Source organism: Agrilus planipennis, unplaced genomic scaffold (assembly GCF_000699045.2).
Source record: "Agrilus planipennis isolate EAB-ADULT unplaced genomic scaffold, Apla_2.0 scaffold176, whole genome shotgun sequence".
Lineage (NCBI taxonomy): Eukaryota > Metazoa > Arthropoda > Insecta > Coleoptera > Buprestidae > Agrilus > Agrilus planipennis.
Genome location: NW_020442401.1, coordinates 563665 through 571149, shown reverse-complemented (window position 1 = coordinate 571149; position 7485 = coordinate 563665).

Below are 7485 nucleotides of genomic sequence, written 5' to 3'. Positions count from 1 at the left end.
CAGATGACGGAAGAATGTAAGATTTAAAAAAGAAAATATCATTTATATAATTATCTGAATCTATTGAAGGGTAAAGGGTAACAGAAATAACAGACCTGTTACCTTATTATTAGTCTACTGCAAGGTGTTCGATTGAAATTTAGGTAGGCAAGAGACTAGGGCGGAAAACCCACTTCAGCCTCCTTCGAGGATTCGTGGGATTTCAGTTAGAAAGATGAGACAGCCGAAATGAAGACAAACTGAAGAGAAATATCTGTGGAATATTATTATTAGTGCAGAAATTGCCTAATAAGTGATCTTAGGTCCAAGGAAACTCCAGTAAAATTTGGACCAAGATAGATGAACCCGAAATTGAACCGGTGTTCTCCCAAATATTAAGCTATGGTCTAAACCTTTAGACCTTGCTGTTCAGTAAAAGTGATAATGGAAAAAGAGAATTTAAAATGTAACAATCCCTCAGAGAATTAAGGAATACTATCTATATAGTATATATCACGAGGGCGAGTCAAGAATTGTCTCCTTGACAAGGCGCTGTTGCTGTATTGTGATAAGTCTACGATGAAAGATGATAAAAATAATACCGTCGATAGAAAAGGTTAGGATGGAGAAGTATTGGAAAGAGTATGAAAAGAAAGTGCATTATGGAAATCAGTAAGATAGGACACCTTCTGAGACATGAAGGGCTAATTAATAGCATACATTTAAAAGCAGGAACAGTAGTAGAGAGTAACAGAGGTTGATTTAAGCTAGGAAAGAGAAGTGTCCAAGCAGTCGTTAGACTATTGAATCTCTATTGTTGAAGACTATTTAATTTTTTATCTCCACCCTTCTGAAACTTGAAGAGAATGTTTTGGTCATGTGCATTCCCAGGGTTGCAGTTACTAAGAAGAGACGTCCAATCCTAGATTTGCTCAAAAGGGCCTTTTATGAACTTTGACCCAATATTTGCGGCGTACGCATGACCCAGTCGTGTCAATCCTTACTCTTTCCAATACACTCGCTTCAGCTGTACAGAATATTTCTTTTTCGCGCTTAACTATGGGGTAAAAACAGCCCTAATCAGGCCGGATCCTATTATTTCTTTTCTTTATTTTATTTTTTCCTTTCTCTGGTCAGTTTTTCTTATCACTAATTTACTTATAGGTATCGATCAAATTCATTAATACCGATAAAAAATGCAAATGCATTCCCTCGATCAGACCAGAGACCACCGCAAACAACACTCCAGATGGTAGGTAATATGCAATAGGTAACTACTTTTTTCTTCCTAATTTACCACCCGTCCATATTTAAGACTTTCCGCGTTCAGTAAAAAAAGACAGACTTAAATTGTTAATTAGTAAGACTGATGTTTAAAGCATCTGCCTCAATTAATTTCGGGGATAAAAGGAATAGGAGACGAAATTCCGCTATCTGGTACCAGGCGTTTTAAAATGTAAGCAACGCGCTCTTGAAATATACCACTAGCGTGGCTTTCAGTTACACCGAACAAACGAGATCCTATCGAAATGACAGCGTAATCAAGTCGACCGACAACGCCGAGAACAATTGCTATTAGCGGGCGACAGTTGCAAGAGGCGGCAGCAGTGCGCTTGCGCATGTGACTTAAGCCGATTTTGAAGGCAAGTCAAGTTGACGCAATAAGGGCTTGGTCCAATTAAACGAACTTATCTTATGGGCTCGCAAGCTGCGCACGTTTCGTATGCAGTCAGGACAAATTAAAAAAAGTAACTCCTGAGGAAAAACGACCAGTTAACGTAAATAAGTATTGTTGCCAGTGTGGCAGTTGACATAATAAATATCCCCGGGTTTTGTGTAAATACTTATAAACGTGTGTACGCCGCAACCATTACGAATAATTTTGTTTTTTTAATTCTGAGCTTTCATTTTTTTACTCGAAATATTAACCTCTAAAGCTTTTTGCTATCTGTCTTTCCCGGCCTACATTCCAAACAAAACTGTCAAATAATCTGTAAAGAAGATTTTAGTAGATAGGTTGTGATGACCCTTAGAAAGTCAGATAGTCTGGATGCAAGGAGGAGTACAGATATAAAATAAAGGATTGCGCGGGGTCGAGTTGCCTTTAACAAAAATAATTCACTTTTATGCTGTCAAACGATTAATTTAGAAATTCCAAAAATATTGCTAAAGGTGTAAGTATGTTTGAAGTACTGCTCTGTACGAGGACGAAAAGTGGACAGTGGGCGCGACGGAAAAGAAAAGGTTAGAAATATTTGATGGTTAGGTTAGATTAGGTTATGTTAGGTTAGAAGCGTTTGAAGATTATAGGCAAATGATGAGGATACGGTGTAGAAGAGCAGAGGACTCCATGGAAGTCAATAAGAAATAGACGAGTTAGGTTGGTCGTTGGAAGCAGAAACAGGAGTAGAGAGGAGAAGAGGGATCTAGGTTTAGGAAAATGCAAGGATTAGCTCAGGATAGGAAAGAGTGATGATGGGTGTTCAGCCAGTCTTAGGGCTGACGACCTTATGATGATGACGAGATGAGATCCAAATTGGCAAGTGGCTGCGACATACGTTTTATACTTCATGACTTTCACCCTTATGATTGACATTGATGTAAATATGTTGCCGTATTCTTGCACTTCAATTACTTACAATTAGTTGCACCTTAATGAAAACTTAAGAAGAAAGGTATACATAAATAGAAAATGTTAAATGTCACAGTTGTTATTTGCAATCCAGTACGTAAGTAAGTAAGCAAGCAGTTGCATAAATATTTCGCATTGACCATTTTTGTTCCGTGAGAACTGTGCCAGTACAGCCGGCAATATCCTTGGCCTTCTGAATTACAAATGAAAGAGACCAAAGGAGTGGTTTGTTCCATACTGTTTGAAAATTATTTTCAATATTTTTATACGTTTTATTACACAAATATAGTGACTATTCAAAAGGAAATGTAGATTATATAATTACAAATTGCTTATTAAAAAATTTAAAAGGTATACAAACATCAATTAGTAATAAAACTAACCGAACATAAACCCAGTAACAGGCCATGTCTTGATTTTCCTCTTCTTTCAAGATAGCACCCGTTCGTATAAATATTTAAACATTTCTCAATAGGAATCAATAGAGGCCAAGTCTGTACAACAAGGCAGATGGTATGTAGGGTTTGTTCCCAATTGAAAAGTTGTTTTGCGTTTGGAAACTAATATTTGCAAGATGATCTGTTTTTCATCGTAGTTAAGTTAGAGGAATCTAATCATATGTAGTTTAGGTATTCCCCAAATATGCAACAATTGACGAAAATAATTACAAATGAGTAGTTCCTAAGTAGCAATCGGAAATATATTACAGGTAGTGTCCGACCGAAACTGATTTTTACGACCGAAACCGAAACCGAAACCGAAACTTCCTTATAAGGATCATGTTTTGAGAGAAAAATAAAGAAAACGTTATTATAATCAGTCAGTTTTATTTTTTTATCTTTAAATCACATAGCTCTGCAGTCTTTGACATTTTCACTTATTGATAATCAAATCAAAATCAACATAACAACCCCTCATTTAAGGAAATACTTTAATTGCGCCTTAAAAATACTTAAAATAGGTGAGATGTTTATTTGAGTAAGTATAGTAGACTAGACTCATTTTTCTTTTGAAGATTATTCATGCTTTTTTTTATATAATATTAAACATAAAATTACTTTTGTTATTGTTACCTAATATCACAATAGGTATAGGAACTTAATATTTAAGTAATAAACAAAACAAAATAAATCACTTTTATCTTAATTAAGAACAAATTAACTTCTTCTAAACTTAATTCGTCATGTTGAATGACACTAAACTTCAACAGAAACAAAAGGTAAACGACTAAATTATAAACTAATCGTGATCATAATATTGCAAAAGGCGACAACTACTAATAATTTCAAGTTGGTACCTGTAATCATTATTTCTTATTAGTATTCATAGTTAAACAATCTTATGTTATGGCGAAATGTCTACTAATCTACTTTGCTTGGATGGAATTTAACGCGCCGTTTCGGTTTCGGTCGTAATTTCGGCAGGTTTGTCGCCGAAACCGAAACTAAACCGAAACTCGTTTTTTTGCCGAAACTCGACCGAAACCGAACTTTCGGTCGGACACTACAAATGAGTAGGTACTACATTTCTATAGTGTTAATAATTTAATAAGGAGACACTTGAAGATTCCTTACAAAAGTTGCATGTATTTACGCAATTACTAAAAAATAATCAAGGAAGTGCATACATGCGTCTCTATTAAATTAAATATAATGCGTAATTTAGTTGGAAAATTGTTGCGGAATGTCTTGAAATAGAATAAAGAAACAAAAATTTAATTCCGAGAATAATGTTAGAGGCATTCCGAGTTAGTGTTTAATTTTCTAGAAAACGTATTCACCAAGAAGCTTAACATCCTTTAAAACCAGTCAGGTATGAAGCTAACGCATCAGCCGACGCGGCGTGGCCAGTTGAAAATCGCGCGTACGTCCTAACTATAGTTCATTATAATCCCAGAGATATGTTGACCCGTTAGTTGCGAGATGTAATAAGCGAGGTGAAATGAAAAGATTGGCCTCGCGTATACCTAACCGAGATATCCGATGGATGAAAAAGAAAAAGACGGACGTAGACTTAAAAGAAGTCCCATTACTTTTCATTAGTGCTTGACAATTTGAATAGCCTGATTTTTTGTTGTCGCATATCTGATTAAGAGAGAGAGAGATCTTCGACCAACGCAACGAGCGGAACAGTTAAACTCTAAGAAATATTGTGTTCTAATTTTACACACTTGACTCGTTTACTTCTTGTTTTTTGACTTATCAATAATTAATATATATTTAATCTCGCTGACTTGCTGCAGGCGCATATTTATACATTTAGAAATAACGAAAGAAAAATACAATTCATTTTTATTTACGTTTTCCTGTCTTTACAAATAACTATCTTAAATTTTTATATAAAAAGAAAACATATTTTATAATCAAAATACAAGATTTTATTAATTCACCACTAAAGGAAACTAGGGGTAAGGTGCAATTACTTACAATTAGTTGCACCTTAATGAAAACTTAAGAAGAAAGGTATACATAAATAGAAAATGTTAAATGTCTAATTAATAACATTTAAATTTACATAAAGTCTAAGGTCTACCGCTAACGGAAATGGAATTACACAGTTTACTGCATATTTTATAACAGATGACGGAAGAATGTAAGATTTAAAAAAGAAAATATCATTTATATAATTATCTGAATCTATTGAAGGGTAAAGGGTAACAGAAATAACAGACCTGTTACCTTATTATTAGTCTACTGCAAGGTGTTCGATTGAAATTTAGGTAGGCAAGAGACTAGGGCGGAAAACCCACTTCAGCCTCCTTCGAGGATTCGTGGGATTTCAGTTAGAAAGATGAGACAGCCGAAATGAAGACAAACTGAAGAGAAATATCTGTGGAATATTATTATTAGTGCAGAAATTGCCTAATAAGTGATCTTAGGTCCAAGNTTATCAATAATTAATATATATTTAATCTCGCTGACTTGCTGCAGGCGCATATTTATACATTTAGAAATAACGAAAGAAAAATACAATTCATTTTTATTTACGTTTTCCTGTCTTTACAAATAACTATCTTAAATTTTTATATAAAAAGAAAACATATTTTATAATCAAAATACAAGATTTTATTAATTCACCACTAAAGGAAACTAGGGGCATCATTTGATTTTTTACGAGACTGCTTTGTGTGATTAGACAGAGTCTATAAGCATATAAAAATGATAATAAATAAACAAACAAAATAACCCAGCAAACAGGAATAAATCAATTAACAAATATCCAATTTATTGTGGCTTAAAGTAAGACCTAATGTTCTCTCATCTGGTGTCTAGGTATCTTTCTTTTACAAAAATAGCAAATCCGTGGAGTTCGATTTTTCATTACTGTTCTGTTGTGAAAAAAATGCCGTTGTTACGGTTATTCTTACCAGGAAAAGAACCGTTATATCTCGCGGAAACCCTTTGATCCTTCCATGGAAAACTAGGGTTCCACGAAACACCATTTGGGAACCGCTGTTCTAGATCATGGCTCTGTGCGAGTGCAAAAAGTGGACGGTCGATAGGCGAAAAAGAAAAGGTTAAAAGCGTTTGAAATGTGGTGTTACAGGCGAATGATGAGGATGCATATTAGAAACAACAGGAGAATAGAGGACTCAATGGAAGTCAATAAGGAATTAACAAGATAGATTGGTAGGACACCAGGCATGAAGGGCTAGTGAGAGACATATTAGAAGCGGGACTAGGAGTTATTGTAAAGAGTAAAGATAGATCTCGATTAGACAACTGTTCACATATAGTTAAGAATGTGAGATGTTCCAGTCTTAGGAAAATACGAAGATTAGGATAGAGATGCGTGTCTAACGAGTCATGGATTGACGATCCTATGATGACGATGACACAAACACGAAGCGAAAATAAATATTTTTTTTTTAACTCTCTCAACCTAATATTGCTAGTTGAAATGATTGTTTGCAGGATTAGGAACATTTAATAAACCTAAAACAAGAATTTATATAATGTCTATGTTTTTTATTAAGAAAATAAAAAAGTGGTTTGTTGACGCTACACTTTCTTCTTCCTAGGATCCCCCTTTGCAACAACTGTATTGCTGTTGTTAGATTTCTGATTCATGCGATTACCTATTGCAGATAAATTCTTTATTCATAAGTACTTATTGTTTCACTTAAATCTGCATATATACTTTATTAAACAGTCTAATATAAGTGTCCAATCAAACTGTAAACATTATTGATTTGTGTCGTCTTTCGTTCTATATTGTAGAGTGGAACGTACAATGATCTAGATTAGATTACTGTTCACAAATAGTTAAGGATGTGGGATGTTCTAGTTTTAGGAAAGATTAGCTCAGGACTGGAAAGAGTGGAGTTGCGTGTCCAATCAGTCTTAGGACTAACGACCTTATGATGATGACGAAGTGGAATGGTTTAACAAAAGTTTGAAGCCTTTTTTTAATGTTTACTCATTTTTTTTAAAGGTATTTTAATATGATTCTGGAAGAACACTACTTATGTGATTGTGACTTGCAAAGCATAAACTAGCTCTGCTTTAACTCAATACATATAACTTTATTTCCTGTTTAGGAAATAAAGCAAGAGCACAAAAAAGTTTGTATAATTTACCACAGTTTTTTTTTGTTTTGCAGGTGAGGTCTTAATTATTATAAGGCACGTGGGCGGTTCGTTGAATTTAAGACCATTCTTAGCACAAGGCGATTAGTCATGAACTTACGCACCTGCTTCTCTCATTTTTAACCTCTTAATTAGTAGTGTCAAGGTGGTACAATTTTTCTTTACAAATGAATTTTTAAACTACACAAAATACGAAAAAAATAAGACATATACAGGTCGAAATATTTTAATGGAATAAGTTCAGTAAAAAAAATACCGACTAAAAGGTATTAATATATGTGTAATA